At 44.6% G+C, this 19,068-nt stretch overlaps 1 non-coding gene and 1 pseudogene across 1 annotated transcript; one reads left to right on the forward strand and one right to left on the reverse strand.

Annotated features, from left to right (window-relative positions):
* LOC131907824 (mitochondrial import receptor subunit TOM20 homolog) overlaps positions 1-19,068 on the reverse strand; it is a 104,501-nt pseudogene that overhangs the window by 82,096 nt on the left and 3,337 nt on the right.
* Positions 9,577-9,740, forward strand: LOC131910188 (U1 spliceosomal RNA). Its single transcript, XR_009379044.1, has one exon. It is a non-coding gene; the product is annotated as a U1 spliceosomal RNA (small nuclear RNA).

Raw genomic sequence — 19,068 nt, forward strand, 5'->3', positions numbered from 1 at the left:
ACTAAAAGCAGTTTGGAAACTAGTAATAGACATGATCATTTCTTTCTTTCTTTCTTTCTTTCTTTCTTTCTTTCTTTCTTTCTTTCTTTCTATCTATCTTTTTTTCTTCTTTCTTTCTATCTTTCTTTTTCTCTTTTGTTTTTATTTTGTTTTCCAGATATAGTTTCTCTGTGTAGTCCTAGCTGTCCTGGAACTTGTTCTATAGTCAAGGCTGGCCTTGAAATCAGAGATCCACCACCCTCTGCCTCCTAAGTGCTGAAATTAAAGGTGTGCACCTCTATCACCAGGCAATCATCTTATTTTTATGACCACCTCCATCTTGCAGAGAAGGACAGTGAGGTTCAAAGAGGTTGAATTACTTACCCAAAGGCGCAGACTAGACAAGAGCCAGACTGTGGTATGCAACTCTGGTCCAGCCCCACGACACACCCATCACTCTTTCCTCTACATACTGCATGTGAGAGCTGATGATGAAATGTATGGTTTAGCAATTTCTTGGCCATGAAGTTTGTTTGGGTGACAAAGGGTCACAGAGCAGTTTATAAAAAGTTCAGAGTTTGAGTTGTTTCAGGAAACTCACCCAGATACTTCCAGTTCATTCTGGTGATGCACTCTACCCAAGGCTGCTGTCCTAGGACTTGTTTTAATGGGACATGTCATCATAGTTTGTCTTCCATGTCCACACATTTGAGCAATGCCCCAAATATCAGTCTGCTAGTGCTCCAATGATGCTATGAAAAACAAAAACAAAAACAACTTTGGGGTCTAAGAAAACAAGCACGTTGGTTGGCAAGATGGTTTAGTGGATAAAATGTTGGCTATGCAAGTATGAGGCCCAGAGCTTGGATCCCCAGAATCTATATAAAAATGATAGCATGTATCTGTAATTCCAGATTCTCTGTGGCATGACAGAAAGTAAGACAGGAGAAGCCTTAGAAGCCCCCAGACCACTTAGTGTTTCATACAGTGTACCTACTTCAAAGAAGTGAGGATTAACATCAAATACCACAAATGTGGCATGGTATTCTTACATGGAATTACACACACACACACACACACACACACACACACACACACACACACACACACCAAACAGAAGAAGAAAAAGAAAGACACTAATATGCCTTGCTTAAAGATCTGTAGGTGGGCTAGAGCAACCCTTTACGAGCTAGGCTCAGTTCTGTTTCCTATGACTAATTCTGGGGTCTAGGGAGAAAGGGCTATAGCTACTCCCAGCATGCTCTTTCCTTGGCAGAAATAGGACCACAAGGCCAAGCAAGCTGTGGCAGCATTATTTAGTCTCTACCACCCTAGCATGTACAACCATCCCATTAGCAAGCCTGAGGACATGTCCAAGCTTCAGACAGCCCCACGGTGGAACAAGTGGGTGAAGATTTGCTGACTGACACCTCTTTCTCTCATGTCAGGTAAGCAAGTGTGTGCTTCCCTGAGAGAAGGTAAAGTATGCCTTTCCTAAGTCCTTCAAACCTAAAATTCTCCCAGTTTCCAAATCCAAGCCTGCGAGCTGCCACAGACCTCTCACCCAGGAGGGACTTCTCCTGAGAGACTGAAGAGAGTAAAGTAGCCACCTTCCAGCCTAGAGAGTTCCAAGAAGGGATTATCTATGATATTGGGATAGTTAAAAAGCAACCACTTTGCTCCTATGATCTACCCAAACCAAGTCTTCAACACCCTGTGTCATTAAGACTGCAACCTGGGATAAAACAGGAGGGCAGATGTGGGCGTTTCATCAGCTCTGCCTTCAAGACGTTGGCTCTCTCAGCGTCAGGACCTGAGACAACAACTTAAAGGGGGGGGGGCTATAGCTACTCCCAGCATGCTCTTTCCTTGTCAGAAATAGGACCACAAGGCCAAGCAATTTACGTTAGTTTTTCCATTTCAGCCCATAGTCACTGTACCTGTGTGCTTGGACACTTCATGGTTGGCAGAAAACAGCTCACTGAGTATTAACCACACTTCAGGGTAGGCCCTGTGCCCAGCAGAAGATGGCTCACGCAAAATGAACTCAATCTCATTGCTTTTGTGGGCATTTTTTTGTCTTATTGGTCTTTTGCTTGTATATTATGGTTTCCAATTTTGTTTTGATGGGTTTTGTGTGTGTGTGTGTGTGTGTGTGTGTGTGTGTGTGTGTGTGTGTGTTTCTTGTGGGTCTCTTTTTCCTTTTTTTAAAAAATTCTAGTTTGTTTGTTTGTTTGCCTGTTTGTTTTTAAACAGATAAAGAAAAGGTGAGGAGTTGGGTGGATGGGGAGGTAGAGAGAGCTGGGGAAGGGGAAACTTCCATCAGAATATATTATGTTTCAATTCAAAAACATATTTTTAAAAAGAATATGGGTTAATACAGTTTAAAAAAGCAAGAGACAGCCTTGTTTACCATGCTTGCCTTGTAGTTTAAGGCTTCGCAGCCGCTTACTAGTAGCCTGGATTCAGGTAGTCATCCAAGACCCCTCAGTCTACTCTTGTGCTAGCGCTCATGTCATGGAAAGGCTGTGAGGGGCAAATGACATTGCGGAGGAAGTCACTGAGATCTGACAGGGTCTGGTAGCTGGGCGGGGTGCAATGCCACACGGGCATGGCGTTTATTATAGGAAATTTGGGAACTTTGAACTAAGAAAATATAGGCCCAACACAGTGGCTGCCTTTTCCCCAGGTTTAGTTTGTCGCCCCCTAGCGGCTGCTTCTCATTTTACAACCTACTCTGAACACTGGGAAGGGTCCCTCCCTATCCTGTTAGGTTGCACCAATGAAGGTTCCTAAGCTAACCTACACCACGTCTGCCCTTGGTGGGACCCCAGAAGGAAGACGGGTGGGGTGTTTTTATTTTAAAGCATTACACAGTTTGTACCTGTTCCTTTTTTATGAGAAAAAAAAATACAATCAAGAAAGGGGAAAGCATTGTCCGCAGGTTCCACTGCCCAAAGGAACCACCGTGGACATGGTATGTCATCCCAACAGTTTGGACACGGACTGCTTTTGAGACGCAAAAGGAACTGACAAACAGCCAGCCAGGTTCCCACAGGCAGTCTCCTACACTATCCTTGGAGAAGAACCTGGTGAACTTCAGGGAGCAGCAACTTTGTACAATCTTTGAAAAGAATAATATACCCACCCTTTGGATAAGCAATTCTGCTTGGAGGGAGGGTGAGAAATAAGAACAAAGTATAATACCAAATATTTATGAAAAGGCAACAATGAAACCCATTACTTGTATGCTAACTTAATAAAATTAACTTTAAAATATGCTTGCAGGACCCTGTGCCCTGGAAACAGCAAAGAAATAAACACAGCTTACAGATTGCTGTAACTTTTCTGTATACTTTTTATGTCTGTCCTTCAGGGAATACTCAAAGTGACCACTTTTTTCTTTTTTTTAACAATACATTTGTTGAGGTATAATTCACATGGTGCCGTGGTCTGTTTGGGCCACTGTAACCATCACCATCAAATGATGGCTTCTACACAACGGTAACTTATTCCTTATAGTTCTGGGTGCTAGCATATCCCAGATCAAAGCTATGATGCAGGGTCTTGTGAGGGCTCCTTTTCCAGTTCCTGGATGTGCCTCTGAGTGTTAAAGGGTCTGACGCACCACCTAGGACCTCCTCTATGAAGGCACTAGTCCCGTTTGTGAGAGCTTCGACCTTATGGTCTAATGACCTCCCAGAGGCCCACCACCTCTTAAGACCATCACACTGTCAGCAAGTTCTAACATAGGAATTTGTGGAAGATGTGAGCATGGTACTCAGAGCTAGGCACCTAGTATAAAATTAAACTATTTACTATTAAACTATTTATGTAACAGCTAGATGGTTTAAAGGATATTCTCAAATGTGGCTGATTTAAAACATCTTTATCACTCCAAAAAAGGAACCCAGTAACATCAAGCAGTCTCTCTCCATTTCCTTCCTTGTTCCCACGCCTCTTAATGACTTGCTCCCCCTCTTCTGGAAATTTCCTATAAGTAGATACATATATTATGCTGTTGTTTCCGACTTTTCTCTTTCACTTAGCATGTTTCCAAGGATTGTCCATGTTGTAGCAGCTATCAGTATTTAATCTCTTTTCAGTGCTGAGTAGTATTCCAGTTTATAGATACACTAATTTTTTTATTTATCCCTTCATTAGTTGATGGATACTTAAGTGGCATCCATCTCTTGTGTGCTACAAATAAAACTGCTGTGAACACTTTTGTGCAGACATCTGTTTTCATTTCTCTTAGGAACAGACCTCAGAGGGAATTAGTTGGATTAAATTAGTCTGGGTTTTCCGCCTTGAGGAACTTTCAGACTGTTTTCCAAGGTAGCAGCAGCATTTTACGCTGTGACCAGCAGGGGGCAAGTTTGCTCATTTCTCTCTGTCCTCACCAACATTTCTCATCTGTTTGATTATTTTATTGTGCCTAGCCCTGTGGATGCGCATTGCTGTAAAGCGAGAAATCCACAGAGTCTGTTTAAAGGGCAAAGGGATTTATTAAGAATGGAAAATTCGCCGGGCGGTGGTGGCGCACGCCTTTAATCCCAGCACTCGGGAGGCAGAGCCAGGCGGATCTCTGTGAGTTCGAGGCCAGCCTGGACTACCAAGTGAGTTCCAGGAAAAGCACAAAGCTACACAGAGAAACCCTGTCTCGAAAAAACCAAAAAAAAAAAAAAAAGAATGGAAAATTCACAAGACAGAACGGAGGAAGTGTCGCAGGGTTCTGGAAAAGGTGAGGCATGGGCCCACACTGTTCTTCTACCTGAGATTGTCCCAGCATCCAAGTCCCAAGAGGGACCGAAGAGAGTGGCTTATGTGTATCTCAGGTCTTAAGGGTAGCCTGAGCCACGCCCCAAGGGCCGGTACTTCAATGTCATAGGTAGATGGACAGTTACCTGCTACATCTCTAGGAGGTAGTGTTTCAAGGTCATAGACAGAACAGCTACCCACTACGTCTTCTCCTTTTGTCTAAATAAAAAAGTTCTAACTTAATACAAAACTATATATAATGGGGACAATTGTCAAGTATTGTCCAGGAGAGGGCAAAGGTATAACATAAACAAAAATGGAAATACAACCCGCAAGAACAATATCAAGCAAGAAACACATATTAACCAGAAATGTCCAGAACATAGGTAAATGGCCTGTTACCTCTGTAACTATTGCTCCAAAAGTTGTTCTATCCTAAAAAATCTAACTTTATTATCTGAACTGTTCTTAACTAAAATATGAGAGGATTATAACTGTAACTATCTAGTCTTCAACCCCATCAAAGACCTGAGAAGGAAAATAATATTACCTGAGAAAACAGGAAGTGAGAGCAAGCAATTTCTGAAAAATTTCAAGAATAGACAGAGACAGCTGGCAGCCTAGACAGTCACCTAAAGATTCTCAGCACCAGGCTGAAGAGATGGCTCAGTGGTTAAGGGTACTGGCTGCTCTTCCAGAGGTCCTGAGTTCAATTCCCAGCAACCACATGGTGGCTCACAATCATCTGTAATGAGATCTGGCACCCTCTTCTGGCCGAAGGCATACATGCAGACAGAACACTGTTTACATAATAAATAAATAAATAAATAAATAAATATTCTCAGCACCATTGGGGCATCTATTTTAGCTACAAGCCTAGAATATCGACCATTTTCAGAAGCAGGAATTTTGAAAGGCCATCTTACCGTGTCTTGGCAAGGTTCAATAGTCATTCTTCCTTATGTACTGCTCGTCCAGAAAGGACAGCGTTCATACTGTCAGCAGTCAAGGCAAGGGCAGTTCATTGCCCAGCAGGCTGTTTTGTGCCAAGAAGACAAACTTCCAAACAGAGGGTCTTAGAAGCCCAACTTCTCTCCGGAGTAGATCAGTGCTGCCAGCAATCATGTCTCACATCAACAGAATTCTAAGTTATCAAAACATTTAAATGTCATATTCTCTAGGTCTATGAAGTGTTTGAAGATTACCTATCCATCTGACATATGTTTCTGTAAATCTGGAAAACATAACTAGCATAATTATAGATATGACACTCATGGGTGACTATTAATCTATAAGACTTATCTACCTAAATAACCTAAGGACTAAGAATTCACATTAACAGGGTAAGCAATCTGTTAACTGATGTACAGTATAAGAACAATGACCTCAAAATATCTTAAACTGAGCTAGAAATGTATAGTGCAATATGATAACAATATCCTTAACATGTATCAATATACAAAATATCCTAAACAGAGGTAGAACATACATACAGTATGTTGAATATAATTTTACATTTATATCAATATACAAACAATTTCAAATAAAAGTAGACATATGTGTACAATATGACAATTATAGTTTTGAATTTGTATCAGTATTCAAATTATCTTAAATAGGAGTAGGAAAATAGTTTACATTTGTATCAATATACAAGAATCCATATCTGCAAATTATCAAAGGCTGATAGTTTGCTAAATTAGTTTACTAGTATATACAATAATCTACCTTAATATACTATATGTATCCATCCCCCTTTTTTCATTTCCAAATAATAATCCCAAGTCTAAGTTTTACTGTCCCCACCCCCAACCCTATAACAACTTATCTATAACTCTGAAAAAATGAAAACTTTTGGAAGAGGGGGCATTGTTTTCTTAAAATTGCTTCCTGCTGTTTAGGGGGCAACAGTATCTCTGTGGAATCCTGTAAGAAAGCCAAAGGGTTAAGTCTCAATAGGACAAGCTGTAGAGTCTGCAGCCAGTCTCAGAGTAATGGGTAAGGTTATCTGAGGTTCTGGCTGGAAGTGTAATATAATGGACCATCTCATCCTGGAACTGTTCTAAAGAGTTTGCAGTCCAAAGCTGATCACTGAGTGGTGCTTTTGTTTGTTTGTTTGTTTTTGGGTTTTTTGTTGTTGTTGTTCAATGGCATCATTATGACCAGGTAGTGTCGTTGTTGTGGGCCCCATCTTCCTTCTGGAGATTTCAGAGATTGCTATTGGAAAGACTTATTTTTCACTGTGGAAAACTTGAACATTATTAATATCAAAATGGAAAGTTTGGATTTTAGGATGATGTGACATGTAAGGAAGGATTCCCAGAAATCAGGGATAAGCACAGAAAGAAACAGAATCTGTCTCCACATGGGGTTGAAGTGTACTTCCCTGATGTCTGTAGAAAAGAAACCTTCGTAGTTGGAGTGTTCCTGTGTCCACCCAGCTCCTGCAGCCGCTCAGACCCAAGTAAACACACAGAGACTTATATTACTTATAAACTGTATGGCCACGGCAGGCTTCTTGCTATCTAGTTCTTATATCTTAAATTAACCCATTTCTATAAATCTATACCTTTCCACATGGCTCATGGCTTACCGGTATCTTACATCTTGCTTCTCATGGTGGTAGTGGCTGGCAGCATCTCCTGACTCAGCCTTCCCTTCCCAGAATTCTCCTCTCTCTTTATCCTGCCTATACTATACTTCTTGCCTGGCTACTGGCCAATCAGCATTTTATTTATCAATCGATCAGAGCAACACATAGACAGCATACAGAAAGACATCCCCAGCAAACATTATTTCACTATTGCAATTGTACAGATGGGAAAAGTGAGGTACAAAAAATCTACCTAATTCACACGCGAATACTTGGTATACATGCTTACTTGGTGTACTTGCAACGCCATGTGCAAAAGAAAGTATGTGTATGTGCATATGTGTGTCTATGAGCGCTTGTCTGATATGTATGCATGTGCCCTCAGAGGCCAGAAGTTAGTGATGGATCCCCTAGACTGGAGTTCTGAGAAGTCATGAGCTGCCCTAAACTTGTGCTGGGAACCAAATTCAGGTCCTCTGGAAAAACGGCAAACACTCTTAACCACTGAGCCATCTTTCTAGCCTTGTTTGTGGAAATTAACAACAGCTCCATATGTTTATTTTCAGGGTTTATCAAAGGGTGGGGAAGGGTCACATGGAATGAGCTTCAAGACACACTGCTAGTGAAAAGCCAGTCACAGAACCACACATTGATGTGTTTACCTTAGTAAATGTATGGGTTGGAAAACTATATATGAAATTGTCACAACATTGCCTAGAAGAGGCTGGAGAAATGGCTTAGCAGAAAAGAGTGCACACTGACCTTCTAGAGGACCTGAGCTCTGTTCCCAACACCCACATCAGGCAGGTCATGAACACCTGTTACTTAGCACCAGAGGACCTAATGCCCTCTTCAGTGCTCTGTGGGCACAGACACATATGTGGCATACATTCACACACACACACACACACACACACACACACATACACACACACACACATACACACACAGAGAGAGAAAGAGAGAGACAGAAACACAGAGAGAAAGACATGCACTAGTACATAGAAATAAATAAAATAAAATAAAAATACAGTCTTAAAAATAAGCTATAGGGAGAGTATCAACTTGGTCAATAGACCTGGGTGGGTAGAAGACACCCATAGACCCGACTGGCATTGCTAGGCCTGGACAGGTAGAGGAGACCTGAGATGCCCCTGTCCTCAGCCACATGGCCTGGGCCAGAGCCAGGAGAATGTGAGCTCAGGAGAGGCGGCCCCACCCCTTGCCAGCTGTATGGTGGCATGAGCGTGGGAGAGATGGCCCGGACCCTCACCTCCTGTGATAGATGGGAGAGTTGGCCCTACTCTGCCTGGGGAATATGGAAGAGCTGGCCTTGGAGGTGTGGATGTGGGAAATCTGGTCCCACCCCTAACTGGGGTGGTGTGGGAGAGCTGCTTGGGCCCCTTACCAGCTGCCAGAGAGTGGGCCCTGCACCTCACCTGGGCAATGCTGTAGAGCTAGCCTTGGTGGCATGGGCACAGGAAAGCAGGCCCCAAGGGTGTGAGAGTGGGTGAGCTGGTCTTGCCCCTTACCAGGGCAGTGCTGGAGAGCTGACCCTGGTGGTGGGGGTGTAGGAGGATGGGAAACCTGACCAACTCAGCTACCACCCAGGCCCACATTCAGGGCTTTGAGTTGGCCCACCCCAACATCTGCCCCATCTAAGAACTGCTGGAGCACGGTGATGTGGCTGGTCCTGCAGAACCAAAGCTGCAGAATCTCCACAACACGGCAACAACAGGGTATCCGAGAAGAGTCCCAGTGAGGGTCCAGTATTGATAGTGTAGAAGAAGCCAGAAGCCTCGAACCAGACCAATGACTCATTGCATGAACATTTGCTGGTACAGATGAGTGGACTAAAGGGTATACTGTGAGACACACTGCAGTTTCCAGGGCAAGATTTTTTTAAATTTAAATTTAATTTTTTTTTTATCATTTTTATTCTTTGTTTTCTTTAGTGGGGGAGGTTGCAAGGGTGAAGGGTGGATATGGAGGGACAGGGAAATGAGTGGGATTGATATGAAATTTACAAAGGTCAATTAAAAACTAAGCTATAGAAGAGCAAGGCTGGCCGGGCGGTGGTGGTGCACGCCTTTAATCCCAGCACTCGGGAGGCAGAGGCAGGCAGATCTTTGTAAGTTTGAGGCCAGCCTGGGCTACAGAGTGAGATCCAGGAAAGGCACAAAGCTATACAGAGAGACCCTGTCTCGAAAAACCAAAAAAAAAAAAAAAAAAAAAAAAAAAAAATACTTACCTGGCAGGGGAGATACCATGATCACGAAGGTGGTTTTCCCAGGGCGAGGCTTATCCATTGCACTCCGGATGTGCTGACCCCTGCGATTTCCCCAAATGCGGGAAACTCGACTGCATAATTTGTGGTAGTGGGGGACTGCGTTCGCGCTCTCCCCTGACCAAAAAAAAAAAAAAAGAGCAAGGCTGTCGTCTTGTGTATAGCTGTATCGCCAACCCTTCACATAGTGTGTAGTACGGAATAGCAGCTGACCAAATACTTGTTGTTTAGGGAACAGTCTCTTCTGAGAGAGGTATGACAAGAGGGAGCTGGTGTTTTATCCTGCAGACCCGTGTCCTCTGTGCATGACACCGCACAGCCCTTGCTTTTTTTTTTTTTTTTTTAACACAGAAAAAACAACCAGGAATTATTGAGGCCTTTAGCGGGGAAAAGAATAATAAAAACAGACTCAGAGATGGTTGACGGGAAACAGAAAAGTGGCCTCCATGGCTTTCAAGGAGGCCACTGCTTCTTTTGGGCTCCAGGGTTCTGCACTTCAAATGGGTGCCATTCACTCCCAGTATAGCTCTGTCTCTGAAGGCTGGTTATTTTCCAGGGAAGAATCCCGCCCACTGGGAACCCCCACCTAATCAATAAACCACTCTTCAAGGGAACAGGAATCCAATGTCAAGATACTAGCACTGAATCTTGTTTTCATGCCTGAGAAGATCCCACAAATCAATAAGCATTAGAAGACATGGCCATGTTCTTTTCTTTCTATTGTTTTTCAATATTTGCTTAATTTCTCATCCCAGTTAAGCATTCTGAAGAAGCCCACGGATCAAGGGCTTCTGGTGAGTACACACAGGTATGTGATCATGCCATCCAAGGCTAAGGCTACAATTGCTAGGTCGAGGAACGATTAGAGAAGGGACCAGGAGGTGTGGTTTGACTGGGTTGCCAATCAGCTGAGGGTCCGGGGTGACCTCCGTATTACAGCAGCTGCAGATTACAGGGTTCAAACAGTGCAAATGACAAGTCGCACCAATAATGATAGTTAGCAGAGCCCAGGACAAGAGGAATGTGAGTTGGCTGCACAACAACCCACCCTGCACAGTGGAAGAGGAGGACGCTAAGGGTTTGCTATCATGTTCTTGAGTTTTTAACAAATTGAACATTCCTATGCTCCCTTATTCTGTCGAATTTCTCAGGCTCAGGTTTTCAGTGGGGAACAAATTGGCCTCTTCTTCTACTTCAGGCATGAATAATTGTTGGTTGATATTGCTCTGAAATTCCTCTCTTCCCTCCCCTGTGTCTCCCTCCCCACTGTTACTGCTCCCGTTCAGCTCCACTGCCAGCTGCCTGGACTCACTGTTCCACAAGAAGGCTTCTTGCCTAAACTGTTGGCCAAGTCCCCATATAGAAATCTGAGTGGGCTTGAGCAGCACTGTGGTGCAGTGGTTAGGAGAGCATAGGCCTTGAAGTCAGGCTGCCTCAGTTCGAATCCTGCGTCCTTCAAACCTGCGGTGACCTTGGCAAGTTGCCTGATCCTTCTAAGCTTGATTTGCTAACATATCAAAGAGATTCTAACGTGCATGTAGTTGGTAAGAGCACAGCAAAGACTAAATGAAGTGGTATAGATTAGGTGTTTGGAACTGGAGCCAGTGGGGCCTTGGAGCCCCGTTATCTGTTAGCTGGCCACTTTCGGAAACATATCCCCCTCCTTACAGTGTGCTGAGAAGCAAATCCAGATCACTCCCGGAAACACACAGACACACAGACACAGACAGACAGACAGACAGACAGACACACACATACACACACACACACACACACACACACACACACACACACACACACATCTCCAAGCCTTGTGGGACCTGATCTTCCTGCCTATCACCCTTCAGTGACTAAGCCCTTGCTTCCCAGTCCACATTCATATCACACGTCTGTTTGTTGCTGTAGGAAGATGGGCCACCAGGCCTACAGACCCTGTTCCCTGTGCCTGGAACATTCCCTCAGCTTTCCCACATTCCCGATCCCCTGCTGTCTGTCTCTCGAGTCTCAGGCCGTATTTTCTCTAAGATATTTATGTCACTTGTGTCCTTCAGCGCCCCTGAAGAACCCGGCTTTCCCATCCATGCCCTTGACATTCTGAAGTTGAAGTTTTCAGTGTGAAACCCAAACTTTCATGCTCTCCCGGCAATTGAGAATGTTTTCAACACTTGTTGTTTTTCTCTCCATCTCTCTCTATAAATATTATTTTCATGTAAATTACAGACATCATGGATTTCCTCATGAGTTTTCCAACTTACATCCTCGAAAAGACAAAAGCAAAGGGCTGTTCTCCCAACTAAAAGGCAACTTGAAACAACTGATTCTCCAATATCACTGAATACTTGGTCCTCATTCATGTTCCTCTGATTATTCTCCAACTTTCTATTAAACCCCCTGTGCTATTCTTCCTGTGTGCTGTGTCTGCTCTGAGAGGCACAGACACATCCTATTTTTCATGCCCAGCACTCAACTCTGTTCACATTTGCTGAAGAGTAATTACTGTGCCTCAGTCTCTCCAACTAGGAAGGATTCTCTCTTTATTCCATACACGCGCGTGCACACGCTCACCTTCCACAGCCTCTCACTTTTCCCTTTCCAAAATGAGAATCCACTCATTTTTTTGTTTGTCTTTTTTTTAATTTTTATTTTTGTATTTTTAATCAGGAAGGCAGAGATGATGCGTTCTACAGGCTTCAGAAGGAGGCTACCTGGCTGCCAGGCTCCTTCTGTGACTGTGGACAGGTTAACCCACCTCCCTGAGTTAAAAGAGAAACTATAATAGCACCTACTGTTTACCATACAGTGTGACTAAACAGATGGTTGTTGTTGAGTTCTGTGCATTTATTGAGTGCCTACTGTCTGCAGCATCTCCTCCTCCACTCGGGGACTGTAGTGACAAACAAAGCGAACAGCTCAGGGTGAAGGAGGGGTGAACAACCGAGTTCCACCTCTAGCTGCTACTGAAGGGGAACAAATGCCGGCCTTGCCGGGACCCGCAGAAACCTCCTCCTGAGTCACAGATGGAGAAGCATGAGGCTGTGGTCCCCAATTCACTCTCTGGGACTGAAACTAGAATATTCTCCCAACGGGCACAGCAGTGGGTTGCTGTAGTTCTTTGGCACAAACAAGATGTCCCCAGGTTTCTGTTAGAGGCTGTTCTGGTTTCCTGTGCCTGTCTGGACTTCCTGAGGTTGTCAGCTGTGTCCTGCTGGCTGGGAAGCAGGTCACCTGAAGCACTGAAGTGTGGCTCATTAGCATATGTGGGAGGAAGGTATTGTTAGTCAGCAGAAATGGGGTGTGACCCAGACCATCACCCTGAGACCTGAGGAAATGCCTGCAAATTGTCTACTGAGTCTTCTTGGGTGCTCAGAGAGCAGGGTCAGGCACTAGCTTAGGTCACACGGGCTCCTCCCTCAACCTCAGTAATCTTAGTCAGGGGACCCAGCCTCACCAGGACACACTGTGCTCATCTTAAAAACAGTGCCTTGGCTTAGTTGAGAGAGTGCTTGCCTAGCTTGTATGAAATCCTGGATCCCATCCCCATGCTGCATAAGTCGGGAATGGTGACCCATGTCTTGTAATCCCAGTGTCAGGGAGCAGAGGCAGGAGAATCAGAAATCCAAAGTCATCCTTGGCCACAGTGAGTCACAGGCCAGCCTGGAATATGTGAAACCCTGAATTAAAAAAAAAGAATTAAAGCAAAACTAAACCCTTCGATACCATATACTGTGTGTATCAACACACATGTGAACGTAGCACAAAGTGCCAGCTGCCGTTCTAGACCCTTGATATTGCCGTCTGTGCCAGACTTCAGAAGCCCGGAGAATGTCTAGACTGTTCATTCCCAGCACTTCCCAAATGGCACAGACACAGAAAGTAGATTGACAGACAGGCACCAGAGTCTGTCCCTGTATCTGTGAAGGTCAACCCAGGGCCTGGCACAGAACAGAGCTCTGCAGACATTTGGAGCCCAGATGTACATACCTACCTTCCTCACATTAGCGTTATCATTCATTTTCAATGAAGAACTGACTTCTGGAACCCCAAGAACTCTCGCTCTTGACCCCTGGGAATTACATTTCCCGTCACTGAGTTTTTAGCTAACTTCATTGAGGTCTTATTCATGGAACATAAAATTAATTCATGTTAACTGTGTAATTCAATGATTTTTAGTTAACTTTCCAACATGCGCCATCACCACCATAGTCTAGTTTGAGCACATTGTCAATGACCCAGCAGGACCCCTCATGTCCACTTGAGGTTAATCCAGACACTGCTGTGCTTGCTGTCTCTGTGAACTGGCCTTTCAGATGCATCATATACAGTCTACAGTCTGGGATATTGGAGGTGTGGCTTATTTCTCTGCATGTTCCTGAAATTCACACTCATGGGATGTATCAGTATTTACATTTGGGGCTGGACAAGGAGCTGCACATTGATATGCAGGCAACAGGAAGTGGACTGAGACACTGGGTGGTATCAGGAGGACAGGAAACCTCAAAGTCCTCCTCCACAGTGACACATTTCCTCCAACAAGACACACCGACTCCAACAAAGCCACACCTCCTAATAGTGCCACTCCCTTTGGAGGCCATTTTCTTTCAAGCCACCACAGATGTGCCCCTTCCAGTACCAACATTTCCCCTGAAAGCCCAGAGAGTAGCTCATAAGTCACTCACTAACTACCTGCCCTTTCCTAGTGAAGGTTCACCAAGCCCCTGGCATGGTAAGAGCAGAACCGCTGGACAGATGAACAGAAAATGCATTCTCTCCTTCTCCCTGTCCCTGTCAGCTGCAGCCCAGCCTGTTTCAGTTTTGTTGTGTGGATCTCAGCTCCACCCCCAACCCCCAACCCAGTCCCACAGTGCCATTGGATGACCCCCTGGGCATACAGTTTCCAAATGCTGCCAGAGAAACTTATGGTCTCCCTTTGTCAGGGTGGCAGGGCAAAAGCAGCCATGACCTTTTTATCTTTTAAAAAAATGGGATTTGTTTGGTTGTTGTTTGTTTTTTAAAGCATAATTTTAAGCAGAGTTTTTTTAAATAATCTTTTTTATATTTATTTATTTATTATGTATACAGCATATATGACTGCAGGCCAGAAGAGGGCACCCGATCTCATTACAGATGGTTGGTTGTGAGCCACCATGTGGTTGCTGGGAATTGAACTCAGGACCTCTGGAAGAGCAGTCAGTGCTCTTAACCTCTGAGCCATCTCTCCAGCCCGTTGTTTGGTTTTTTGTTTTTGTTTTTGTTTTGTTTTGTTTTGTTTTGTTTTGTTTTGTTTTTTGGTTTTTCGAGACAGGGTTTCTCTGTGTAGCTTTGCGCCTTTTCCTGGCCGTTGTTTGTTTTTTAAAGCATAATTTTAAGCAGAGTTTTATAGTTTGAAGCCCTCTAGGTAATAAGCTTCTAAGAAACAGTGCGGTGGCATGGCCCTTCTGCCTCCGTTAGGATCCTGAGTTAATGTCACTGCTTTAATGGGCTCCTACAAAGAGACACTCCTCTCCCATTCATTATCCCAGCCTTTAACTTCAACTGTGGGGAGGAGAAGAGGATTTTCAAAATTCAAAGACATCTCCTTGGAATAAGAAACTCATCTCACACTCTAGTGGAGGACTCTCCTGATGCACCTGTCATGCCTGTCAGCAGCCCGATATCACAGGCAGTGATGACCTTTACCTTCAGAATGTTCTGCAAGGGAGGACATTCATGCAGTGCACACCTAACTGTGACAGGGGAAAAAAAAAGCTGAAAGAGTCTCAGATGCTGATGGCCCAGAGAAGGGTGGATGGATACGAGCTAAATCTGGACTGTTCTCTTTCCTCTTCCATTTAGCAGAACACCCCATCTTGGGTGAATTCTTTAACCTTTCCTAGCTCCAGGTGCTTTTCCCATCTGTGGATAATAATATCCTAGGGTTCTCTGTGAAAGCAAAATGAGGTGTTGTTTGGGGAACAGGATGTAGAAGCTATTTTGGTCTCAGTTTGAACCGAATAGCCGGCACATTCCAAAGCGAGCTGTGATGCCAGGGTGCAGAAGGAAGGGCAGCGGTGACATGAAACTCCTTTCCCTTTCCTTTACTGCCTCCAGCATGCAGGCGAGGCTGGACCAGGGAAACAGCTGGGAGAGAACAGGAGGAGCTTTGGGGAAAGCAGTGGGTATGCTCTCAGCTCCAACCGACCACTTTGTCTGCAAAGAGTGGCTTCAGAGGAACAGAGTGTCCCTCGAGCTGAGATGTTACTGAGGACTTCAGTCTGTACCACGCTTTAGAAACCCAAAAGAAGACAGAGAGGAGGTAGCCAGCTGGAATAATGAGGAGTAGTGAGCTTTGGGCTTGCCAGGATAAACTGAAATTATTTTCCATAAGTCTGAGATATGCCATAGACAACTCGTGGACTCTAGTTCCTTGTTGACTTGGTTTTGTTTCATTTGTTTGTTTGAGACAGGGGATCACTCCATAGCCTAGACTGGCCTTCAGTTCACAGCAATCCTTCTGCCTCACCTTCTCAAGCGCTTTGGGTAGAGTAGAAACTCTTTTGCACAAAGAAGCTGTCAGTACCTGTTAGATGCTGAATGTGTGCCTTCCAGACTTACAAGCTGAAGCCTCTGTGCCCAGTGCCTCTAGATACAGCTGTATAAGGAAAAAGGACTTCTAAAAAGCTGACTGTGGACCAGGAGGATGGCTCAGTGAGTCATTGTACTTGCTGCCAACCTGGATGACCTGAGTCCAATCCCAGGAACCCACATGGTGGAAGGAGAGAACTGACTCACACAAGTTGTCACACACACTCACACACACTAAATCACTATTTTAAAAGTTGATTATGTTAAACTATGAAGTCCTTAGTGTAGATCCCAAAGCAGTGTACACCGGGGATGTATACACACGAAAGGTAGACAACGGGAGAACAGAAAGGGAGTCAGGCACCTGCAAGGCTTACCCTTGGCCTTGGGCTTCTAGTTCAACATTTAAGTTGTTTAATCCCCAAGTCTGTGGTATGTCTGTGGCAGTCCTGTCTCTGATGCTTTAGGAGGGAGACTTAGGCAGCCACTTCCTGGGGAGTCCAGAGATCCTCAAAGTTTACAAAGAAGTGCACTGTCCGAAGTGCCCACAGATCATGCTAAAAGATAAGCCTAGGGTCCAGCTGATGTCACCATCTAGATCTTAGGTATCCTCTAAAGGCCATATACTAAAGGCTTAGTCACCAGCCTGAGGCAGTATTGGAATTAGGGTGGAAGCTTTGGGACCTTGGGCCTCTCAAGGAAAGGTCGCTGGGATCAGGTCCTTGATGGGATGTCTGGAGCTTAGCTTCTCCCTCTCATATTATGGTTGGTTTTAATGTCAACTTGCCACACATTAGAACCACCGGAGGAAGGAGCCTCACCTAAAGAACTGTCCTGATAGCCTTGATTGAGCTGGGAAGACACACGCTGGTTGTGGTAGCAGCCCAGATTAAAAAGGTATTTCAGAAGGAAGATTGTCTTGCTGTTTGCCAGGTTGGCCTTCTCTCGGCCTCAAGTTGATCTGTTCTGTTGTTGTTGTGGCTGCTGCTGATGTCTTCACCAACAGCAGAACCAGCATTTCCAAGCTTTCTTTGTGCCATAGGGACCAGAGAAACTTCTGGACTTCCAGCACTACATAAGAACTACCGAGACACTCACTTTATGGACTAAGAAACTACCAGTTGTTGCTTTCCAGGGAGAGACTGCCATTGTAGGACTACTCCAACCATTGAGGTGCCAGTCTCAAGTGTTAGATGCAAAGGAAACTCCATTTCCCCTGAATTCTGGTGGTTAGACAAAAGCCAGCACTCCTCAGGAGCTTGTGAAGCTGGTTCTCCTCTACCAAAGGAGCCATTTCCCTGTCACTGGCAGAGGGACAAATGACTATCTGTGGTGCCTAATAGCACACCAAAGCACATGCTGGACTCCAGGCTCCCTGAGTATCCCAAGTAACTGTTGCACATTTCAGAGTCCATGCTAGCACCCAAGCTCTTCTCACCTCCTCTCCCATACTGTAAATTTCCCCAGCTCCTGGGCTTTCCTCCCCAGCTACTCATTCTCCTTATAACCCTGCTATTTCAGCTGTGCTTGCTCTCTCTTCTGCCTATGGCTGTTTTGTCTTCCTTGCTCAGCCCCACTCTCTTTCTCACTTTCTCTCCTCTCTCTCTCTCTCTCTCTCTCCTCCTCCTCCTCCTCCTCCTCCTCTTCCTCCTCCTCCTCTCTGTCCCCTCCTCCCTCAGATCTCCTGAACTCTCCCTCTCTGCTCTGCTCCTGCTTCTCTCCTGGCCATCTTCAGTTTACTTCTTTCTCACTCTGCTCTAGATCCTTCCAGATGTCTCTGGCTGTTCTCTCCCTCATGTCTACAATAAAAACCTTCCCCTTAACCATGCCATGGAGTGGTCTTGATGCCAGTTTATACACCCAGTACCTAGTCACTACTGGGTTCTCAGTGACTCAGGTGTGGTTTGACTGTTGTTACTATTTTCAAGCTGACTTAATAAACTCTGATATGTATTCTGTACACACACACACACACACACACACACACACACACACACACCCTTGGTTATTTTCCTCTAGAGAATCCCATCTAAAACATCTCTCCTCTTTGCCTTCCAGCTGCTGGGACATGAACAGCCCTCTTCCACCCTGTGACTATGCCATGAGGAACCCCACTGAAGTGTAAGCCACAAGGAACCCCACTGAAGTATAAGCCATGAGGAACCCCACTGAAGTATAAGCCAAAATGAAACTTGGCTCCTTAAAAGTTGATTCGTTCAGGTATTTTGCCCAAGCAACAGAAAGTTAACTAACACACCACAACAGGAACCAAACCGAAACTTTAATGGCTTTTCTGCTTCCTTCGCTGACCTCCCAAGAGTCAGATAAAAGCATAACATTGACTCTATGAGAGGTGGTGGAGAGGTTTCCACCCCAGATGGTGTTGGAAGTCTGGCATCCCTCCCACAGGACTGAGTTTATCAGTTTTTTTCATTGACACAATTAAGTAACTAAGTATTTTTGGTTATTAAGTAATACTAAGTATTAAGTAACTAAGAAATTTTTGGTTCCTGAAAATCATCCAGGAAAATTACAGATTTCCTTTAACTCTTATCCTAGGACAAGAGTGGGGCCCTACAGAGAATAGTTAGATAGAGTGATGGGCAGAAATACAGCCGGCTTCCTGAATATACTCCCCAAGTCCTGTGTGTTTGCTATATAAGAAAACTTATTATCTCATGTATACAGCTCCTCAGTCCATCTACAGTCAAGCAAGAGGCATCGTTCACTGAGCAGTCAATACTCTTGCCTCCCTGTCACCACTGGAGAAGCTCACCTTCCTCATACCAGACAAAGCTGATGGCCCCAGTCCAGTCATTTCCTATCTGCTCATTCCTCCAGCTGACAGTTCGGGTACAGAAATTCTATAAAGCCGAGGAGTAAATGC

This window comes from Peromyscus eremicus, chromosome 4 (assembly GCF_949786415.1).
Source record: "Peromyscus eremicus chromosome 4, PerEre_H2_v1, whole genome shotgun sequence".
In the NCBI taxonomy this organism is placed as follows: Eukaryota; Metazoa; Chordata; class Mammalia; order Rodentia; family Cricetidae; genus Peromyscus; species Peromyscus eremicus.